This window comes from Barbatula barbatula (genome assembly GCF_947034865.1).
Source record: "Barbatula barbatula genome assembly, chromosome: 3".
NCBI lineage: Eukaryota > Metazoa > Chordata > Actinopteri > Cypriniformes > Nemacheilidae > Barbatula > Barbatula barbatula.
In genome coordinates this window covers 9024547-9048612 of record NC_136764.1, presented here as the reverse complement: position 1 = coordinate 9048612, position 24066 = coordinate 9024547, and the positions used below count along the sequence as shown (strand labels likewise).

The 24066-nt window shown below is 39.4% G+C and overlaps 1 protein-coding gene across 1 annotated transcript in view; it reads left to right on the top strand.

The window, feature by feature from the left end:
* ephb1 (EPH receptor B1) overlaps positions 1-24066 on the top strand; it is a gene marked incomplete at its 5' end in the record, with an annotated part of 173947 nt that overhangs the window by 3620 nt on the left and 146261 nt on the right. The window lies entirely within an intron of this gene.

Genomic DNA, 24066 nt, shown 5'->3' with positions numbered 1-24066 from the left:
CTTTTCACTATAACCCGGTTTTACATCAATCGGTCGACCAATCAGAATCAAGTATTCCAGAGAGCTGTAAGAGGCAGTACCGCACGCACACAGACGCTCGGTTTATTATAAACCTCTTCATCATTAACGGAGGCATCTTTGTGCACTGGGAGGCTAAAGGACATTGTAATATTTCCTCCGTCTTCAGTCTCCCTGTCAGCCGCTCCTGAGGCTTTAGAGAATACAGAAAAACTCGCTAATGCAACTGCAAATGAGATCGCTCATGTCTGTCTAAATGAACGTTGTGACAAAGGTGATGAGGGAGATAAGTATTTTTTAGAAAAGACACCATCTGTCTTGATTTATTTTCTTCTGAAGTACAGCAGAAAACACACACACACACACACACACACATACAGAAGTCTACTTACACTCAGTATCATGTGTTTGTTATAAATCAGATTAAATCATCCAGGTGTTTTGATATCTGTCCATGCACACGCACTTTGTGCTCCAGTTTCTGGTCCTGATAAATTGTTTCGGGGCATCTGGGTGACGTGACTCGTTGAAACCATCTCTGGCCCTTACAGATCTTCTTACTCTCTAGACGCAGCTGCCAGATGGTCGATGGGGTGTGTGTTGGTGTGCTATCTCAGTGGGACTGGCAGACCTCAAAGCCCTGATGGTTTCTTGTCTTTCATGGGTTCTGATTTTCTTGTCTCAGACCGCTGCGGGTCTCACTTCACGCTCGGTGGGTTTTTCAGCATCACTAGATTGCTAAACGAGGTCTGAAATGGCCTCATTAAACCAAACCGGCCCGTTTTTACGGTAGTGAACGATACGGAAGTGCACAGTGACCCTATTGCACAGAAAACATGGTATTTGGTGCATTTATGTTATTTTAAAGGTGGAATGTTGTTATTTCTGCACCAGAAGCTGCACCAAATGGATAAGCAATCTGGTGGTTTGAGCTGCCCAAATGGCAGATGCCACACAGGGTTTGATATTTAATATTTAATATGGCAGTACTGTAGTTTTATGGGACCCAGAAAAAGAACGATTTACACGAAAGCTGTGTTTGAATTCGCCTCTTATCTCCTATATAGTGCTGTATAACGGGTCTCTACCATTTTGTGGTGTTGTTCGAATTCTGACTATACAACGCATTCCCTTTATTTGTTCACCTCTTTTTAATGTATAATAAGTGAGAATATATACTGCTATATATCGTCTCATCCCTACAAATGAATGGGTACAACGTTGTTCAGAATATCTTCTTTTGTGTTCTGCAAAAGAAAGAAAGTCATAAAGGTTTGAAATGACAATTTTTATTTTGCGTGAACTATCCCTTTAAGTATCCAAATACTTTGTGCCTATTGTGCACATAAAGCATGCGTATTGCAAAGGAAAAGATGGAGAACAGAGGTGTTATTAAATAATCCTCAAAAAACGTGCTAAAAAACAAAAATAAACCAATGAGAGCATCGCGATCTGAAGGTGAACGAGTTTCGCTGTACTGAACCACAAATTTCTGTAAAAGTGCTGGGCTGTCTATTTGGATTTATAGCTGCAGAGTCACACAATACAACCGCTACCTTCCAAAAACCCTTTTATCAGATGATTCAGAAGTTGCCTGGTTGAGGACGGTGCGAATATGTGTAAGTGGAATCAGCAGAAACACATTTTTTTCTTCTCTCGATGTGACACTGGTGGAACGGTGTGCTGGGTAACTGGCCCCGTCAGCAGATATGAGATCCTCCCCAGTGTTTCCACACGAGAGCTGTGGAAGAGGATATCGATTTTTGAGGCATGTAGCTGAAGGTTTTTTAAGGGCGTGCTCAAAGCCTTGTGCAGATTCGAACTTGGGTCGGTTGTGAGATACACAGGAACGAATAAGATCTGGTTTCATTGACATCAATCTTTGGCAAACCCCTTTGAATGCTTGCGCTGTTTAAAAACAAAAACTTTATCTCTCTTTTTTGTATTATGTGGGAGAAAATAAGTCATGCTTGTTTGGAAAAATATGAGGGTGAATAAATGATGAAAGACTATTTCATGCACTATTTTTAAAGCCCCCTGAATCCCCCGAAACCACACAAAAGCTGCTGTTGACATGGCCTGTTTTGACTTGTGACTGTTTTCTTTCTCTTTTTTTTTTGTAGAGAAAGAGGCATTTTAATTAAAACTTGAGACGGCACAGGCAGCAACAGAAAGTTCTGCTTCCTGCCCAGAGCGCAACCAATAATTGGTTCTGTTCCCTCTTTCTCGCTCTGCACTTGGTTAAATAGATGCAGTTGTTCAGTTTGTTGCTCTTTTTTCCACTTTTCTTTTCATTTGCTTCCACCGACCCCCCGAACAGGGGTGAAACCCGAGCCTGTGCCTGTGTTTGGGTTCGGGTTGTGGACGGAGGGCCGTAAAGATGTGGATGTATGAAAGAAGGGTTTGAGTTTTTAGGAGCATGTGAAAACAAAGCAGCTCATTTATTACTCCTAATGAAAGCTGCTTCCAGATCTCTGTCATAATGGTTTAATTTGATCTCACGCGCCCGTGGATTAGTCTGAAATGCAGGATTTAAAGGGATTTCGTAGTTTTATGTTGATGTTCAGTCATTTGTGGGTATTGAAAGGGTAACGAAAATGAAACTTGTTTTGTGAGTTATTGATTTCTTATGAATACATGTAATGTGAATTGTACAAAAACTAATTCATTCAAATGTTCCTCAAATCTGTAAAATGTAAAATTGTTGCCTTCAGGTTGTGTTGGACGATAAAAACTACTGGACACGACCTTCATCACACTAAGACCATTATTTTTTGACTTACACAGTGTTTACACCCTGAATTTTCTGCCCTTTCACTATATTTCGTATCAGTGGTAACTTCGTACTGAACGTGGCATTTCCCCCTGAGCTTCTGGTTTCAAAGCGTTCGCCGCACGCAATCAGCTCACCTCTGAAAATTAGCATCAGGTCAGTAGGACGCCCGACTAATGTTATTACACCATTAATATTTAATCAAAAACCAGTTTGTCAGGTGTTTTTTAAACCGACTGTGGCGGGCAGGATAACATCTTTGATGTGTGAACAGGAAAGTGTTGATTGCATCTCCTCTCTGTCTCTCTCTCTGTCTCTCTCTCTGTCTCTCTCTCTGTCTCTCTCTCTCTCTCTCTCTCTCACTCTCTCTCTCTCTCTCTCTCTCTCTCTCTCTCTCTCTCTCTCTCATTAAGACCCAAGGTATGATCTCTTTACCTCTGAAGAATTATCAAAAACCAATATTATCTAAGGCTTTGCTATAGTCTCCAGCTTTTGCAGAAAAAGCTGGCACCATGACCAATTTTGTCTGCTGTTGTCTAATAGATTCAATTGGCTGGGATAACTTTTTATAGGTAATTTAATTTGTGCATGATTAGAAATAATATTAAATAAATTAAAGGACTCATTGGACGAGCACTTTCAACAAGTCGGTAATATTTATTAGTCTGCAACATATTTTGCTTTAAAACACTCAATGGCTGTGTTAACAAAGCCCCTTTTGCCTCGTAAAAACAGATATGCTCACAGCAACCCGTTTTGGTTCATGTCTCTTTAAATGCTAATGAGTAACAGCGCACCCCACCCCCCTTCCGTCCGGCTTGTCAACACAACACAAGTATAGTAATGCCATGGCAATGATTTAGCTCCCTTCGATATCATATGCTAACGTTATCCTCCTATATATGCGGTACATTTACGTCAATTCCGAATGTTGATTAATATTACTTACATCGGCAGCTTTAACTCATTCAGATGGTCTCGATCCCTCTAGAGGAAAAACTTTGAAGTTAATCCTGCTTTTACTGTCCCAGGTTGATTAAGCACCCGGCTTGTTATTCGCGCAAACAAGCAGGTTTTAACTTATGCTTTCTGATGGATTTACAATAAAAATAAAATAAATCCACTCCTGTCTTCAGAGGTTGGGACTCTGCAGCGACTACATTGCATGTTGCATGTTGTCCACTAACTTTAGCCATGGCATCACGTACACCGCTGTCGCTTGTGAAAACATCAATGGCAGCAGCGCGGTGGGTGGAATTGTGTAGATAAAGGGAAGGTTATACATCATACATTATGATAATCCTCTTTGTACGTCACAAGAGGAGCGAAATTTGAACGGCTCGATTTCTCATATGCTTGCCATGAAAGGCACACCAAATCAAACTTAGTGGGTTCTTGATTTCTCACATCCTTTCAGAGAAAGGTACACCAAAGAAAATTACTGGGTTCTTGATTTCTCACATGCTTGCAGGGAAAGGCACACCTAAACAAACTTACTGGGTTCTTGATTTCTCACATCCTTTCAGAGAAAGGTACACAAAAAAAATTACTGGGTTCTTGATTTCTCACATGCTTGCAGGGAAAGGCACACCTAAACAAACTTACTGGGTTCTTGATTTCTCACATCCTTTCAGAGAAAGGTACACCAAAGAAAATTACTGGGTTCTTGATTTCTCATATGCTTGCCATGAAAGGCACACCAAGTCAAACTTAGTGGGTTCTTGATTTCTCACATCCTTTCAGAGAAAGGTACACCAAAGAAAATTACTGGGTTCTTGATTTCTCACATGCTTGCAGGGAAAGGCACACCTAAACAAACTTACTGGGTTCTTGATTTCTCACATCCTTTCAGAGAAAGGTACACAAAAAAAAATTACTGGGTTCTTGATTTCTCACATGCTTGCAGGGAAAGGCACACCTAAACAAACTTACTGGGTTCTTGATTTCTCACATCCTTTCAGAGAAAGGTACACCAAAGAAAATTACTGGGTTCTTGATTTCTCATATGCTTGCCATGAAAGGCACACCAAGTCAAACTTAGTGGGTTCTTGATTTCTCACATCCTTTCAGAGAAAGGTACACCAAAGAAAATTACTGGGTTCTTGATTTCTCACATGCTTGCAGGGAAAGGCACACCTAAACAAACTTACTGGGTTCTTGATTTCTCACATCCTTTCAGAGAAAGGTACACAAAAAAAAATTACTGGGTTCTTGATTTCTCACATGCTTGCAGGGAAAGGCACACCTAAACAAACTTACTGGGTTCTTGATTTCTCACATCCTTTCAGAGAAAGGTACACCAAAGAAAATTACTGGGTTCTTGATTTCTCATATGCTTGCCATGAAAGGCACACCAAGTCAAACTTAGTGGGTTCTTGATTTCTCACATCCTTTCAGAGAAAGGTACACCAAAAAAAATTACTGGGTTCTTGATTTCTCACATGCTTGCCATGAAAGGCACACCAAATCAAACTTAGTGGGTTCTTGATTTCTCACATCCTTTCAGAGAAAGGTACACCAAAGAAAATTACTGGGTTCTTGATTTCTCATATGCTTGCCATGAAAGGCACACCAAATCAAACTTAGTGGGTTCTTGATTTCTCACATCCTTTCAGAGAAAGGTACACCAAAGAAAATTACTGGGTTCTTGATTTCTCATATGCTTGCCATGAAAGGCACACCTAAACAAACTTACTGGGTTCTTGATTTCTCACATCCTTTCATAGAAAGGTACACCAAAAAAAATTACTGGGTTCTTGATTTCTCACATGCTTGCAGGGAAAGGCACACCTAAACAAACTTACTGGGTTCTTGTTTTTCACGTTTTCTGGGTTGCTAGATGCACCGGAAAAATTGGGGCATTCATCCAATGACTCCTTTAGAGGTACAGATGGTGATATTTTAGTTCTTGTTGAAAACTGCACCTTTACTACAGCAACCATAGTTAAGGCATGATATTTATATTAAATGCGTAGTTCACCCAAACATTTATATTCCGTCATGAATGACTCACCCTCAAGTCGTTCCAAACTTGTATAAATTACTTTGTTTGGTTGAACACTTTTTAATGGTAGTCAATGGTGCCCCAGAAATCTCAGAAAAATATATTTGTACGAATGTTAGCAACTGTGTTCAACAGAACAAAGACATTTATACAGGTTTGGAACAACTTGAGGGTGAGTCATTCATAACAGGTGAATAGTTGAACTATCCCTTTCAACCCATAGTAAGCACAAATTTACAATGATTCGGTTTGTGTCGTAGTTTGTATATCTGTGCATGTGTGTCTAGTATTTTTGTTGAGCTGCAGGTAATTAGGTATTGATTTCTAACCACGCAGGGTGATGGGAAATTGGCGGCTTGGCCCTAATTACAGCCGGTTGCCAGATTGGGGGTGTCTGAACAGCAGCGGTGCGCTTTACGGGCCAGTGTGGCTCCTTGCCAGACCGGCTGCTGCCTCATCATTATAGCAGATTAATTAGCAGTTTTGACCGTGTGGTCATCAGCTACCTTGATGCTACTGCCTGCATGAGCTTTTTTGATGACAGATAGACAGGAATGTCAATAAATGTCCAGGAAGGTGGATGGATGGTGCTACAGGAAGAGAACACAAAGAAAAGCTTTCGGTCTGATTTTGGTCGGTCTCCTTTGTTTCAAGATGATGGTGAATTTGGTAAAAATGGACCTGTCGTAATTGTACGCTTTTAAATTGTTTACACTCTTTGGGAAGTCAACGGATAAATTGACTAGTCACTCACTGCGAATCATTTATCAATGTCTTTAAGCAACCAAAACTCATTCATACTATAAGATCTGTCATGCCTTGCTTATAGATGACATTGTATGAAAATATTACACACTTCACTTTAACATGATGCCATAATTAAGCCCATTGACATTGATTTAGTTTCTCTACTGGTCCACCAGCTGTCTTGACTGCACAACAGATTTGATTTAAAGTTATTTAAAGTCTCAAATGGTCAGTTTGTATCGTTTAGAAATGAACCCACACATGCACACACAAGCCTTCCGAATTGTTGCTCCGAGCCATCGTTTTTCCTGCGAGATGTTGAGATTGCTATAATTGGCCATAGTGGAATGGGCATCTATAGTCCTTGCAGGTCTGCCATGGGCTATCAGCCATCTGGGCTTTTATGACGTTGATCTTGTATCATCTCCCGGGGCTGCAGATTTAATGCCCATTGGCAGTCTTTCCTGTATCTAGACACAAATCTGTTTGCTTTTACAGCAGCACTTTCTATGCGGCAAGCCGTTCCATGAGCAACCATAAAGTCATGTTAGTGCTCTGCCACAGCCAAATAGGAGCCGGTGAACTAGCGTGTATCTAAAAGCGGTCACGGTTGTTAAACAGAATCTGTTTGCGAAGATTATTTGGACAAACTGAGACAGTCATTAAGAGCGTTCATTAACTAGAGAGGTCGTTGTAACACATGCAGACTTTTGGCAAATTTGGGATTCGTACGAAGAAGTAGATTTTTTGGAAAGTGTGACTGTGCTTGTCTGTGCAAAATGGTCTGTTTTAAGGGTTGAGTCTTGTGGATGATTAAAAGTGGTTTATCTCTGAAATGTTTTTTTTATATTTATAATATATATTTATACTTTTTATAATATAGACATTTCAGCGGCAACAACATAAACTAATATACTATGTGTCCCAAACGTAACTTCAGGTCAAAGACTCAATAACTGTTAAGTAGTTTTAATTTAGTTTAATGCAATTAATATACAACAAAATATTCATATAAATGAATATGTTTAAAATATACACATTTTTTATAAGCAAACACAAACTGGTAGTTAACTTCAGGCCAGGCTCATGTTTCCGATGGAACAGCTATACCCCTCTCATGTTTGGGCCAAAATTGAATTTTCATATGGCAAAAATACAGCATATCAGGGAATATGGGTTTATTTTAAATATATTTGTATTTAATTTTGTTTTTAATTTAATTTTCATTATATTTACATTTAGTCATTTAGCAGACGCTTTTATCTAAAGCGACTTACAAAGAGTTCAGGGAGCAATAAGCGATATGTCATTAAAATAGGTGCTAATACAAAGTTACTAGTTTTAACAAAAGCTAGACCACTACCTGTTGAGAGAAGAGGGTTAATGTACTTTTTTTGTCTGTATTCACAGAAGAGATGGGTTTTAAGTAGTTTTTTGAAGGTTGTGAGAGATGATTCTATCTTGACATTTACTGAATGTCCTAACTAGGTACAGTTTGAGAACAAAACTATGTGAGACATTTAAAACGTGTTGTAAATGAATGTTTTGATAGCACACACTTTTAGATGGCAGTTGCCTGTGGCCTGGAACGATAAGCTACACCCCTCGCAACCTTCTCTTCTGCACTGATTCAAACACTGATATAATTTCCCACTTCTCTTTGTTTCTTCTGGACCCCCAGACCGCCTAACAAGGCGCTGTGATGAGGAGTATGTGTGTGATGCTTCAATCAGGCATGTGCAGCATTGTTCCTGCCCTATCTGAATATGAAAGTGTCTCGGCAGGAGATCGAAAGAAGGAAGAATGAAGGGAGAAGAACAAGAGCGAAAGATGTTTCAGAGATTCCACCTCCGGCTGAAGTGCTTCCCCCGAGAAAGACGCTTCCATGTTCTAACAAGCAGCGCAGCAGTCACTTGTCCCTAATGTCCACAGACAGGTGGACAGTCACACACACACACACGCATGCACACACAGGCTGTCTCGCTGTTTAATGGGGCTGGCGCTTTCCCAGGTCATTATCTGTATCTTCCTTATTCTTTGCCTCAGTCTTGTTTTTTGTAGCAGTTGTCTCGTCCGTCCTTTTTTATAAAACCACTCTCTTTTGATCAGCGTTTCACATGTGTAGTCCTAGACTAACCTTTGTGTTGGTGAAGGCTGATTTCATGTCCTTCTTATCTCCACATTGCGTTCTGTTTTCAGATAAGGGTACACTATCAAAGAACGCAAGAAGGACATATTTTTTAAGTTTGGGCTACCTTGACCCACAATGTGATGCTCAAAAACAGTGTCAGGTGAATTTAAACAATTTAAGCTCTTCCAAGAATGGGTTTACCGTGCAAACAGACAGTTTAAGTGCAAGATGCTCTCAATCTCACGAACTATAGCAGCTGCACCACTTAAAATATATAACAACCTCTAATAGACTAGTCAATTGTTGGATGACTATCTTGACTCAACACTACCATTTTGTCTCTCATTGTGTCCATTCCTCTATCCTGATGTCTGGAAAGCTGTTGTTCAGGTGTTGACTGAAAAGTGTAGCAGTGTGGAAATGACACGGTGGTGGTGATGTGGTCAGTGTTGCTGAGGTTAATGAATGGAGTGTATGAGCGGGGGGAGTACGCTACACTGCTGTGTCCATTATGTGGCCAAAATGCCCACACTATCATCAAGTGTACTGTGAACCCAAAAATAAAAATTCTGTTATCATTTACTCACCTTTTTGTCATTTCAAACCTTTATGACTTTATGAAAGAAGATATTTAAAGAAATGTTGTTAACTTGACCCCATTCACTTGCATTGGTTTTTTGTCCATACAACAGAAGGTAATGGGGTCCAGTGCTGTAACCAACTTTCATGACATGAGGGTGAGTAAATGATGACAGAAATTGTATTTTTGGGTGAACTACCACTTTAACACATCTAGCTCGATGTCAATTAAGTGAGTTTTTATTTCATTTTCTTAATTTTGTTAAAAAAAAATTCAAATCTCTCCCTCTCTCTTTTAATATGTCCCTGTTTATCTATTTCCTTCTTTTCATATTTTATATATAACGTTGATATCGTTAATATTGAGTTAGGACAAGTCAAAGCTTTTTTAAGATTACATTTTTTTGGTGAAAGTAACAAAATGTAATCCCAATAAAATCATTATAAATGAATTTTTTTTATATAATCGGTTATTTACAGAAATAAACAGAAACAGAAATTTCCTGTAGCTCAGTGGTAAGAGCATTGCGTAACAACGCAAGGTTGTGGGCTCAAACCCAGGGGATTGTAAATACCTATGGAAAATGTATAGGATAATGCTATGTAAGTCGCTTTGGATAAAAGCGGCTGCCAAATGTCTAAATGTAAATGTAAACACTTATTTTCATCTTTTTATGGCTTTGACCTTTGACTCAAACGGGAGAGATTTTTCACAGCAATTGTGGTTCATGGAGCCTCCCGATAGTTTCCAGAAGCTCCTAGTAACGCAAGGAGCAAATCAAATTACTTTTATCGTCCGACCAATTTAGGTTTTAACACATTCAAAGAAGCAAGTTGTCTGAAGATTAGAAAAATTGACGAAATAAAAAAACATAACTTCCTGGAACTATCTGAACCGAATCAAATGACACTTGAAAAATGTGAACTTCAGTTGTAGTGTCTCTCTCGCTCTCAATGGCTCTGGTGATAAAAGCAAGAACGTTGCCCCACCCCTTAAACCAAAGGCTCGTGTGCAAGAAGAAGACAAATTCTTCTGAATTTTGTCTCTATCCTGTACAGTATATTGGATTATGGGTTATTTTAAGGTCTAGCACATACAGTAAAAGAAAATCGTGTTTTAACATCCTCTTTGGTTTTAATTGGATCCTGTTCAGATTGTTGTCTGTTATTCGTTCAAGCTGTGTTACTGCCTGTTAGATCCATCCAGTGTCTTGTTAACTGGGACCGTATCTAAGCCTATGGTCTCCCACTGGCTTTCAACCCAGATACCTGGCCTCCCGTGCATCACAGCAACACCTGTTTTACCTCCCAGCATCTCTACCTTCGCTGGAGTCACAGAAAGGTTGAGCTCTGAAAATAGCGTGCCCTAGTTTTACGTGTTTAATGTGTAAATGAAGCTCTCAGGTGAAGCCTGACTTTACCGTCTGTAAGGTTAGATTGTGTCTTACAAACCGTCTGTCTGACAGATGTGAGATGACTGTGTTTGTTTTTTACGGAGTTTGTTAGATGCTTCTGGCTGTGAGAGATGCTTTCGAGGGTTTTGTTGAAGTTTTAAGAAATAGAGGTTGTGGTTTCGGTTTGTGTGGAAAGGATAAGAGCCTCGCTTACAACGACCTCTGCGTTGGCGTCTGCGGTCTTCCTTGAAGCTGCTAAAAGAGGCTCGCTGCTGAAATGTGTGTGCGCCTGTGTAGGCAACAGAAAGGTGATTTCGCTCTGAAATGCTAAACCAGGAAAAATGCATGCTCAGAAGAGACGCTCGTTGGACTGAGTGACATCTGTAATATCCTGCTGTCTGTCACACACGCGTTTGTTGCTCAGCTGAATGTCATGTGCTCAGATGGGTCGATGTGTAGGATAAGCGTCTAAGATAAACACGCCGTAACACGTGGAAGAGTAGCCCACGTGTCACGTCAACATTTGTTTGGGCTTGGAAACGCCGGATTATTTTCAACCCAGCGTTGGGTTAAAAAGGAGAAAACCGACCGTCGGGTTAAATTAACCCAGATAATGTTTATATTTGGCTCAACAATAGGTTAAAAAACAAAGCAATTGTTGCGTGACAAAAACATGCAGCTCATGGAAACTTTATATTTTAGAATAAAGGAGCAAAACGTAAAGTGTTCCTAATTTGTTTTACTTCATTGCTCGATAAGTGGAAAGAGGTTTGAATCTGGTTTCTTTAAGAGAGAACGAGTGTGAACAGCAATAAAGATTCCTGATGGCAACCGAGAGTGATTTTATTTTTGTACTTCTTCCTAGTGAGTAAATTTTGCACAGTAGTAGTAAACCTGACAGCTTGTGTTTTTTTAAATGTTTTTTTTCCGAACACCAATATATTTAATGCTTCTAGAATGTTTGTTTAATGTCGTGTTTATAATTTTTCTATTCAGTGGTTTGCTAAATAAACTCAATATGATTTCTGGATCAAAGCGTGCTGCCTGCATTGTTATAACTAATACAGACCTTGTTTATTGGTTAAACAAAGTCTATTTTCCATTGATTTATTATCTCATTTTGTTCTTTCTTCGTCTCACATTAACCGTCACAAACAAATGGGAGGCCGTTGTGTGACAATCTGGGCTGTGATTGTGATTCTGACGCCCACGCCAGCTAGTAGCAGTATTTCTGGATGTCTTGCATAAAGATGAAGAGAAAACACAGTTTTCTCCATGTGATCCATGAATGTTTAATGTTGTGTGGTCTCTTTTGTTTAGTGAGTGTTTGTTGGCTTTGTGCTTAGATTCGATGTGCGGGTCAGGAGTCAATTTTCAATAATTTTACATAAGCCTTAAATTCTTCAGGTTCAAGTGCTTTAAATGAAAGCCACAATGGTGAAGGGCTGTTGTTGGACACAACATTAAGTGGAGTGCCTAAAACCCTCTTAACCATGGAAAATTCACTGCAAATTGTATTTTATAACTTATTTTATAAAACAAAGGCAGCAGTACTAAAAAATACACAAATGTGCAATACATAATTGCATTATTTGTTATGTGTACATACACAAAATGATAATAATAATAATACTATTTATGAATACAAAATGTTTAGTAATAACAACAATAACATCAACAACAACTATTATTATTTGTATTATTAATGGTATGACATAAATTACAATATTTAATAACATATTTGAATTGTTTTGGCTATTTATATGCATTTAGTTCTTATGGACAAAAATCAGCATTTGTAAAAGATATTGAAAGCTTCAATATCTTCAATATTCAAGCCATTTTATTCTTCTGGTCGTATCGCACAGCCGTGAAGTAAAAGTACACACTTCCCCCTGTCGTTTTTTGTGAGACTGAGGGAGGTGGAACATTAGTTGAAATGTTCCATAAAAATCCAACCTGGTTATTTTAGCACCCTTTAAAACAAAAAGTGTGTTGACCTTGAAGTCTCTCTCTTTTTCTCAACCGCACACTGAGAGAAACTGCAGAAGATGGAGGCTTTTATTCCAAATGATTGTTGCCTGTAAACATTTTAACACATTTTTGTATTACTTTTGTGATGGCATCTGTTTTTACAGACGCAAGCCCCCATGAAGCTTCAAGCTGCCCACATTAAACTGCCCAGCGCTGGATAAACGGCAAAAACAATCTTAAAAGCAAGAAAAATAGAGGCCGGGAGAATTTTTCTACCCTGCTGTTAGTTTGCATTTGCTGATCGTCAACGTGGCCTTAGGAAGTTGCATTAGCAGAGAGTCCCTGTTTACCAAAACAGAAGAAAGCACCTTACTGAGACGAAGAAAGGCTTTATAGACACATTTTCATACAGATTGGGGTACACTGATGACCTGCTTGTGTTTTAGTCAAGTAGGCTTGTAAAATGCATGATATCGGATTGTTTTGTTCGAATGAAAGCTCTTGGGGAAAAAGGTTTTTGTGGAAAATGTAACTATACATGCTGGAGAAAATATATATTATATACACATGCTATACACTAACTACTTATGGTGCTTTAGTATGAAATGCTCAATGACATGTAGACCAGACATGTAAGATACCTAAAGATTAAAGAAAAAAGATTTGGTATGCATTCTAGAAATTGAACACATGCTAATAATAAGCCCGTATGAACCTTGCATCAATATTATTCATGAGTTTGACATTTTAAATCTGTTGCCAAAGTGCTGCTGTGCATTGATGCAAATCCTGATGCTTAACTGGAGTAATGTTTCAGTGTGGCATTATCGTTCATCGTGTTGCCGTGTGGTCCCGTGCTAAGCCATGTGGATCTCTCAGACGCCTACAATCTGGACACTAAATACAACACGTTAATGCCAATTTTCATCTCTCATCCTACAACTGTCGGATCTTCTGGTATGTTGGCGGCTTTCAAGACATCGGTATCTGTTTAATACGCGTATAATGTGCGAAGGGAATAGGTTTGAGACGTTAACGGCAGCCCGACATCACTTTTAAGGCTGCAGTTAGTACTTCTTGTGTCCCGGGCTCTTGGTGGAAAAGCAGAGGGGTTTTGTAACCGAATCCAGTCAGAAATGACAGAAAGGGTGGATAAAAGCATTTCGAGGTGGAATTTTGGTTGATCTGTGGGTTTTCAGAGAGACAGGAAGGGCTTTTTTTCCTTCTCTAAAAAGAGGAACTGCAGAAATATGATCTGAATATCCTTTTCATCCTTCTATCATGATACAGAAAGAAAGGACAATGGACCCCGTATGCCCAGGCCAGCTCACAAAGGGGATCTAAATGAAATGGACACCACGGCGTGAATTATAGTACAGTGCATAGAGTGAAACGTACAGAGGAACATGGAAATCTACTGCAATTTAGGCAAGCAAATAAGCTTTATTCCCCCATCAAATGTACTGAATGCCTTAATTATGTTAATGCCCTAATTTCACTCAATTGGATAATGGTTTCCAGTTGGCAAGCTTGTGAGTCATGTTAAACTGTCTGTGAAAGAGAGGGGATGTGTCATCATTTACTTCTTCCTATCCTTGCATCAATGGCCCCAAACATACTCTACGCAAGTATGCGAACGTTTCTAGACGCACATGCTCGCTTTCACACGCCATTACGTTCGGAAATGTCTCAGAATGCAATTTGTAATGCAACGCGTGGAAGTGTGACACTGCGGTCAGTTTGGTCCTTCAGGTTTCCTGCACAGCTTCTGAAATTACAGTTTGAAGAGTCTTGCCGAGCGAGTTAGACAAGGGTAGTTTAACTGTCATGTAAAAACAAAAACATGGACATTTGAGGTTCCATCTTTGAGTCATGAGGCGTGTTAGCATTATAGTAACAAGTAACTGTGTTTGTTTGACTATACTGCACAGTATTGTCAGCTCTGAATGGTCAGGTGATCTCAAAATCTCATGTCAGTTCTATTAAAACGCTATTTTACGTTTTAGCAAATTGGTGGCTAATTTGTATGAATCTGTGCTTAGTTTCATTTTTACTATGGTTATATCGAAATTATAAAAATTTTGCAACGTGCATATCGCATTAAGCAGTAATTAAAGTTAGCTATAACAAAATGATTTTAAAACTTCTGGATAGTCAAAGTTTTAGGTTGACGTAAATAGCATAGAGGCTGATCGAACAGATTTTTTCCAGCAAATCTTTTAAAAAGTTTTATTTTAGGTGCTTTATTTGGATAGCACAGTAGGGAGCTGACAAGAAAGCGCTGGGCGGAGACAGGGGAATGGCGTCGGCAATAGACTTGACGAGAACCGAACTCTGGTCGCCATGAACGCACTGGCATTGTATGTCGGCGTGTTAACTAGGGCTATCGGCGCCAAGGTTGGTTATATCATTTTTGTATTGGATTGTTTTATTTTTGTTTTTACATTTTGAAATCATATTATAATTGTATAACTGTAAATTGTATAATTGCATTATTTTATCATATATCTATATCACATTATTTTGCTTTTGACGTTTTTCATTTGGTCGCTTTTCTAAATGATTTGGCAGCCCTAATTTGTACATTTTATATGATCTTGCTTTTTTGAATAATTGTGCAAATTCATTCATATTTTCTAGCTTCTAAAATACTTACATGTACCTGTGAGATCAGGCTGGTGACCTGGTTAACCCCAGTTAACATCTCATTCATCACCTGTCCAACCCTATCATTCTGTCTCGTGGTCGGTCGTGGCCTTCAGACACTGAGCTTTCTCTGTCAGCGTAACTAACTCTAGAAGTCGCAATTAGCGAGTCGCTAGCTGTGACTGGCAGCACGCCAGCGACCTGCGACCTCGGCCACGCTGCTCTGCGTCTGATAGGAAAGATGGCAGAACGAGAGGTCGTTGCGGGAAACTGGTTACACAGTGGGGTTGACACTGTGCTTTAATGGAGGGGGAAGGTTAAGAGAAGAGCTGGAATATGTTGTCATAGATGGGAGGAACAAGGATTCACAACCTTAAATGTTTTATTTAGTTGCCGTTCTTAACTCTTTCTGCAAACTGAGCTTGTTTGAGCTTAAAAAATTGCACTCTGGAATTGCCTTAACTGTAAAGAATAAATGCAATGTTGCCAGCTGGATAGGTCATCCAAAAATTCTGTCATCATTTACTCACGCCCATGTCATTCCAAAAGTGTATGACTTTCTTTTTTGAAGAACCTTAGTAACCAAACAACATCAGCCCCCATTGGCTTCCATTGTATGGACTCAAGACCAGTAAGCATTTCTCAAATTATCTTCTTCACTGTGAATAAAGGATTTTGGGGCAAACTGTGCTGCTTACATTTTTCAACAGCTTCCGCATTGGGAGCCTGCCTGTTTCTTTTTCAAAGTGCTGGGTTTTGGAACAGCACTGTTTACGTGCTTATGTATTAAGTTTTCCTCTGTTTTTTAACTGATACTGTCATCAAGTTATGTTGAGAACATCATTAATGGTTGCATCATTAAGCAAAATGTCTTGTTTGTATTATAAGCCACTCTATGCTCTTTTATCTACAAAGGCTTTCCAGAAACCTTCATCTCAGCGCAGCTTCAAATGCATACCACCGTAACAAAGTGGAGACGGTCCATTCCACATTCTGTCGAACACGCATTCTGGTTTATTTCCCAGCGCACTAAAATCACAGCAGAACACATGGCTTTCATTTCTCTTAATGAAGATCTGCAGAAGAGTTGAACAAAGCTGTTAGAGCCGGCTTTGGCACGATCTGCGCGACCTTGCGAGAATCACCAATCCTCAGGTTGACGCCCACCACTTTAGCAGAAAAGCAAACTGCACATTTGCATGTTGGAAGCAGTGATTTACAATGGCTGGCAAAAGCCGGTCGTCGTTCGCTGGGGCCAGCTCGACTGTGGAAATGGGCCCTTGTCCATATCTGATTAGCGGCTAATCACAATGTAACGCTTCTATTAACAAGCCTTTTCTCTAGCCTTTTCCAGGAGCTGAGCGTGACAGCGGCTTTTGGGGGAAAAACAAGCCTTATGTTGTAGATGTAGCTTGTTTGGGTAGCCTTCGCTGATGCCTGCTGACAGTAGCGCAGGCGGTTTGAATTAGCATCTCATCCCACCCCAGGGGTAATGTGATGCGTGGCTGCTGATTGGGAAGCGCACAGTTCAGGGCTGGATAATTGAAACTGCATGCTTCCCATCTTCCCGTTTAGGCCTCCAGAGAAACGAAGTGCTGAACTTTTCTTGTGCTGCACAGTGGTATCATTGGGCTCCGTGCCAGTCTCGTGCAGTATCCATCCTTAGATTAAGAGAAAATAGGGCAAAAAATACAGTTGGTCTCTTTGATGAGAACAAACATTGTCATTGCCAACTACATTTTACATCATTTCAGCAATTAGAAAATGTTTTGGGTCAGATATGTTGATAGTACACATACATCTCGGAGACGTCTGATTGATATCTACATTTATATCTGCGAGATGTATTGTTTTTATTGTTTCTAAGACGTTTGCAGTCAGATGTCATATAGACATTCAGAAGATGTCCGTAAGACGTTCATGATTTAATATGTATGTAAAACTGCCCTTTCTAAGACGTTTATCAGATGTTTTGACGCAGCAGATGTTTTCCAGATCTTTAGCAGACATCTTACAGACGTACCTGTTTTGTCTGAGTGTGGGCATCAAATCTCATGCCCTGTGCAAAGGCAATGTGTGGCGCCCCTCCAGTAAATTGTTATATTTATATATAATACACCACTGAATCTCAATTCTGTATGAATTGTGATATACTTAAATCTAAGCAGGTCACCTCATATCCCCTTAAACATGAAGTGACAAACTATATTTATTATTTGATTATTTGTTCCATTAGCCTGTTACATCTGATCTCCATTCCCCGCCGAAAAAGAAGTTAAAATCTGCAGTATGGGAATACTTTGGAAATAGAAAAAACTAACGCAGGAAAATGAGGAAATATATCCAACATTTTCGCGAACACCATCACTCCGCGCAGATAAAGGTATAACTTGAGTGTATAATTTCCATGACGCTGTGGACACACTGAGCAGTGAACATTGAATGTACAGGATGTCACGTAAAATGTGCGATTAGATGGATAAAAAAGAAGTTTTATGAATATTAAAGCACGAAATGACTGCCACATAAATATGTAATTTGCTTCTTTCTGCACGCCTCTGTGTGTCCCGTTTTATCTATGACATATTGAAGTATGCATGACACTAATAGTGTTTTCGGGAAATTCATAAATACATAACCATCTAACTCCAGGTCTGCTACAAACCCGTCAACATAAAAGTTCTGTTTACCTTGAAATGATAACAGAAATATTATTATTGTACATTGTTAGGGTTTATACATTACCATTGTTTTGGGGTAATACATTTGTATTCATCAACTGCTTTGTGTTCATCATAAAACAGAATCCAGAAGGAAAAAATCCATAGTTTCCAATGAAAATGTATAGGACACTATTATTCTTAAAATTGTAATATATATGATGTTTGTTATTAATAAAGTTTTATGAATTCAATTGATCTTTTTTGTTAATAAAACAAACTGATTAGAAACGATTAGATCATTTGTATTGAATAAATATATATACACATATATACACATGTTATAAAAATAATATATAAACTAATATTAAAAAAACTCTCATTCTTTAAAGGGTCTTTGCTGCTGACAAAAATGCCTATTTAAAGTGTTATACCATGAAACCGTATAACCGCGGTGTCTCATAAACGTTTATCATACCGTAAAAAGGTCATACCGTTACAACCCAACATGACAGACGTCTGCCAAAGTTTCTCAAAATTAACGTAGAGGAGAGAAATAGCACACAGTTGCGCACAATTGTAAAATAATAATACATTTTATTTCAGGAACTTAAATGCCCCTCACATGCCAGGGCCCTGTGTACTCGTCACACTTTTCTCCCCACATGCGACGCCCCTGCTTACGTCTCAGTTGTCATTTTTGGTTTTAGAAATGTGCTTATGACCGCCACACAGTCATCGTACATTACATCTCGCAACATTTGGTGTGGACTTCAAATGAGCTTTTTCTATTTTTTTCCCTGCCGTCCGCCTCAGTACAACTGACAAAAATCAAGTACATATCCTGTCATAGTCTTGCTTTCTTCCTAGCATTTGCCCTGAACCCAGTCAGGTTAAACCCGGCACAAACTGGCTGCTAGCCTGGTTTACACCGGGATAACACAATCCCTCACAAGATGGCAGCTTTATTGGCAGAAAACGAATTTAATGAATACCTTCTGCTAGGGTCCTTCATCTCAGAGCTCATTTTCTTTCTTTCACCCATCGTTTGTCCCCTTCTCTTTTCTGTTTCCTTCAGACGTTGTTGCTTTACCGAGCACCAAAAGATCTTTACCCTCCTACAAGAAACAAATTACAGCCGTCTCTCCATACGTGCTGCACGAGACCGCCTGCCCGCTGCTTCTGCCCAGTGAGTAGCTTTGTCATGCTAATGCAAACAGGTCCGTCTGTCGCCGCATGCAGATGTGTCTCAGGGGCCGGCAGCGTGTAAAGCATCACAGGGAATGAGGGAAATAGGAGTCAGGTGAGAAGAGACAAAAGAATAGAAGTCATATATACCGATCCTACAGATTTTCCTGTCTGGAGATGTTTTTATCCAAAGGTCACAGGTTCGTTTCCCAGGGAACACATGTGCGGATAAAATGTATACCTTAAAAAAGGACCTTTGCAATGCACTTACAGCATAAGTGATTTCTCACGGCGGATATTTTAATAGAGTGGGCAGTGTTTGACTTGGGATTAATGCATGTCTGTGAATGTTTACCATGATTAGAAAGAAATCACAGATTTAGAGGCATTTATTTTTCCGTTTAAGTCAATATACGTGTTGAAGTATAAAGAATTCTGATTTCATTTATTAAGCCGATAAGTTGTCAGTTTTTTATATGGTGGCAGGTTTGAATTTTTGCCTGCAATTTTAAAGGTGTCATCAATTCATTTTAACAATGTCCTCTGTGGGTTTTTACTAAAAAGACCATCACAATTTATTAGGAACGGGTCATTTTCTATCCGGGTTTTGACAGACTTTTGAAAGGCTCTGTTGTGATAGGTGTGTTGCATTCAATACTTAAAGGGTCACTTCAACCAAAAATTACATTTCTTTTAATATTTGTTCTGCAGAATGTCATTTTGAACCTTTACAATTGTCTTTCTTCTGCAGAACACAAGATCATTTTAAGGGTAACTGAACACAATTGAGTTTCATTGTGTAGATACAAAACCACAGAGATGTCTTAAATACTCGTCTTATGTGTTCGACCAAACAAAGAAACTTGTACCGGCTTTGAGGGACATGAGGGTTAATAAATGACAGAATTTTCATTTTTGGGTGAAAAGTATGAACAGTTTTGCCTATTTAAACGCTGCTGTCACTTACACTGATAATGTGGGTCATTTTGGTTTAAATACCAAAAATATAAAATGATCAGTAACAACCAAAGGACTTTGGTTAACATGTTAAAAACATTGTTACATTGGCATATAGAGATATTACTAACCACAATTGTTGGCACAGCATCGTCATAATTGTAGTCTGTGTCTAACTTGTTTAATAACGAATACAACAAAATGATGTACAAAAAAGTTGTTTCTCTTTCGCAAAGGCAGACTTTCGTCCCACTATGAAATCATCAAACAGTACGTTTTTTCTGCTTTGTTTCATTTGAAGCAGTTTTTTGACAAATAAGGAAGTTTTAAGTTTTTACAGTTAACGTACAGGATATTTTACAGTACAATGCATTTGTTATGCATCAAAAGATTTCCCAGCTCAAAACGTGCTTTTAGTCCCACTGTGCTGTTCTTCAAACTTTCCAGTGCAGCTGTTGAGTTTGCGCATGTGTTGTTCTTCATCCTCTCACATAAAATGATATAAAGGCAAAGAAATATAACCTTGTAGCAGCCTTTAGATTCAGCATTGCTGTGAGAATCAAAGAGAAACGCCGTTACGGCTAACAGACTAGCTTGAAGAGGTACATATATTAACGTCATATGTACAAGTAAATAATGGAGTCCTATGGTATTGATTTTCTTACTTCCGAATGGTGTCGAAAATACTGTCCATGAAGTATATAATGCGAGTATGCAACGTAAAACTACTCTTAGCAGTTCCCCTCAAAGTGTTTTTAACAAGCACTGTGAATTTCCTCCCTATGTTTTGCTGTCCTACCTGAATAGGTTATAAACTTGAGTGTTCCTCCTCTCTAATAGGGCAGACGGTGGTGCGTTCATTCCACTAAAGGCCCCAAGCACCTGAATGAATAGTTTCCGGAGCGAGCAGTGCTGGGCTAAATCACTTGACACATTGATGGTACGCCGCCCTCAACGGTTGATTTACACACAGCGACTGCGAACGGGATGACCGATCGGAAGCTTGAAGGGAAGATCTACTGCGCTATGTCTTGTGTGTCTATCTGCAGTCGTGAGTTATAGCTGTTCGTTTTTTGACATATGTAGCTTTTCTTTAGTAGCTCTTCGACATCCTCCCCCACCTTCTCTTTAGCTCATATTTTGCCAAGCGGAAGCCATTATAGCAAATAAAACAAGCTCGTTGGCCAGGTGCCCATTCTGCTGAGGGAAATTTATTGAGCCGCCAGCGTGTTCTCCCGCGGTTGGCCACTGATCTTTACCATTCACAGGCACAAATCCAGATCAAAGAAGAGTGCAACAGTTTCTTTTTCCTTTGTGATGTTGTACGGCTACAGGAATTTTGTAATGGCTCGTTCTGTTTCTTGCTCTATACCGTCTAGCATGCAAACACCAGTCGACACCTGAGGGTGGATCATCGCCTGCGTCTTCACGTAGACTTCAGGATATTTCCTAATCCGTAACCAGAACAAGAGGAAAGTATGTAAAAAATTTCAGCGCCGTCACAGTTCCGCATTTCCACTTTAAATCCCACACCTCACGTAAAATAAAATTCCACCTTTCAATCGTATCTCATATTCTTTGCCACAGTCCGAGAGGATGGGTACGCGGGAGCCTGGGATCTCAGGAGGTTCTCCGTATGAGCTGGGAAATTACACCGTGAAAAAGCTGAAAGCAATTTGTACGCCATAGAAGAGACGCAGTCCGCATCGCAGATTAAACAGCGGGCGCTATCAGGCCATCTTCTCCAAAAGCAATCAGACAGACGTTGGGGAACAGAGGGGCTTCTGGGAAATTGAGGTCAATGTCTAACCACTCGGAATGTATTGTAGAGTGCCAGATTGGAGCAAAAGGCTTAAAAAAACAGACTGTCCTCCTAAACAAACGACAGAGTCGGTCATTTGTAAAAGCACCTTATTACGACCAACAGTTACGTATTAAGGACAAGCGCCATCTAACACCTGCAGCTTATTATGAAGTAGAGTCATTCCATAGCTTTAGCTTGTTCACTTTTTATGGATTTAATTCTTAGTGTATTTTCCTCAATCGATTGACACATTTTGAAAAATTTTTTGACTGTGCTGTGTTTGATATACAATAAATAAATGGGTTACGTTGCTTGCTCAAAATGCGTGAATGGTGTAATTTTTAATGGAAAAACAGTTCATTCTGACAGTTTAAAGTGAAAATCACACTCGTCTCATCATTGCAAAATGATAGCGCAACATATAATTTTATTACAAACTAGACAAAAGCTTATCTTGCTCCCTTTAGTGGCATGTGTTCGTATGAGTTGGAGGACTTGTTGAAAAGAAAAGTAGCTAAGGTGCAGGGAGAAGGACAAGGACTGAAGGAACAAGATTCGCCATGACAAAATTTAAGATATGTATCTTAATGCTCTGTGTGCGTTTATGTTATGGCGCTTGCTAAATCCTATTAGTGACGCTGCCAACAAGTGTCCTGCGTCAGCATATACAATGTTTCACGTTTTGCTTATGTTTAAGTGCTTTAACTTGAAACAGTTCTCTCGGAGGGTTTAACTTTCTTAAATATGTTTCACTTTTGTTTTTCAGTGACAGATCTTTTTCATTTTTATTCAATTACATACAGTGGATGTAATATAAATCTTAAACGTTGTGAATTATTTAAATGTTTAACATGTTTTGAAAAGTGTTAATGCATTGGCACTACATCTGTTTTTTTAATTACATTTTCAGAATATTTTTATACCGTAATCGTAAACCGTGTATTGTAGCAAACCCCTAAAAAATGATATAAATGCATAGTAGCTTTTACTCTAAGTGGTTTCATCTTTTATTCCAGTCGTTATTTGTTGCTGCTTGATCTTAAAGGGACAGTTCACCCCCCAAAAAAGACCTCACTGGCAATGGCAAACCTACATCCTCCTCTTTCAAGATCTGCCCTTTGATCCGCGCCACCTGAAAACATGAAAGCCATTCAACATTTAAGCTGATTCTGTGATTCAGAGACTTTGAATATGTAGATCGAGGGCTCTCTGACAACTTCTCTTTGTCGGCTTTAATTCTGTAAGACAGCAGCGGGCTGGCTTTGTGTAACCTTTCAGTGCAAACGCAAACAACTTAATGACTCTCCTGTGTGATTTTCTTTTTAGTGAATTTCACATTTTCCTTGGATTCATTCTGTGAGCCATTGGCGGCATGTGTATGAAGATCAGGTGTTTGTCTTATAAACGGCTGAACACAAATACATGTTTCTCCAATTCTCTCTCCGACTCTATTATATCTCTGCCTTTTCTCTACTCTCAGCAATAACACGGAGCGGCGGAATTAATTAGGCTTGGCACAAAATGCTCTGTTCCAATAAATCACTCCATTATCTCGAAGTGCTCCGTAAAAACAGCGTCTCATTGCCTGCGTGACAGAGGCAAGGTCGTGTTTTAACCTCTTTTCACTCGGCTGCGTGTTCCTAGTTGCGACGCGTGAAACCGTAACTTTTTTTTGCAAACTTCACTGTTTTAGAAATGGTTTTACAAACATCAGCTTGCGGTTTGATCGTCTTGGATGAACGCAGAACGCAGATACGTTGAGTGAATCTGTCATAGCACTGTCTTATCTTTTCCCCAGAATGAGCTGATGATGGATGCCCGCTTCTCCAAAAGGGCTCCGTTTACAACACCTGTGACCCATCACCGTGACAACCGAAACTCTTGTGCGATGGTGGTTTGTACATACTGTACATTAAAGGGCACCGAACCAACCGCACCTGCAAAAGCACAAAAAGAAAAACTGAAACGCACGGCGAGTGCATCAATAGATCATTCTCCTTTCACATAGTTTTGAGGCATCTGTATGATTTATAGAGGCTCCAAAAATGGGTCACGTATATTTTTCTGGCACTCCAACCCAAATAACTGGGGGCTTAAGAGCTTTCTCTTTCTTGGACGCTTGGACAAACATATTTAGCTGAAAAGCTTTTTGAGACGGCGAGCTTCAGATGCTGGGCTTCACATGGGCTTG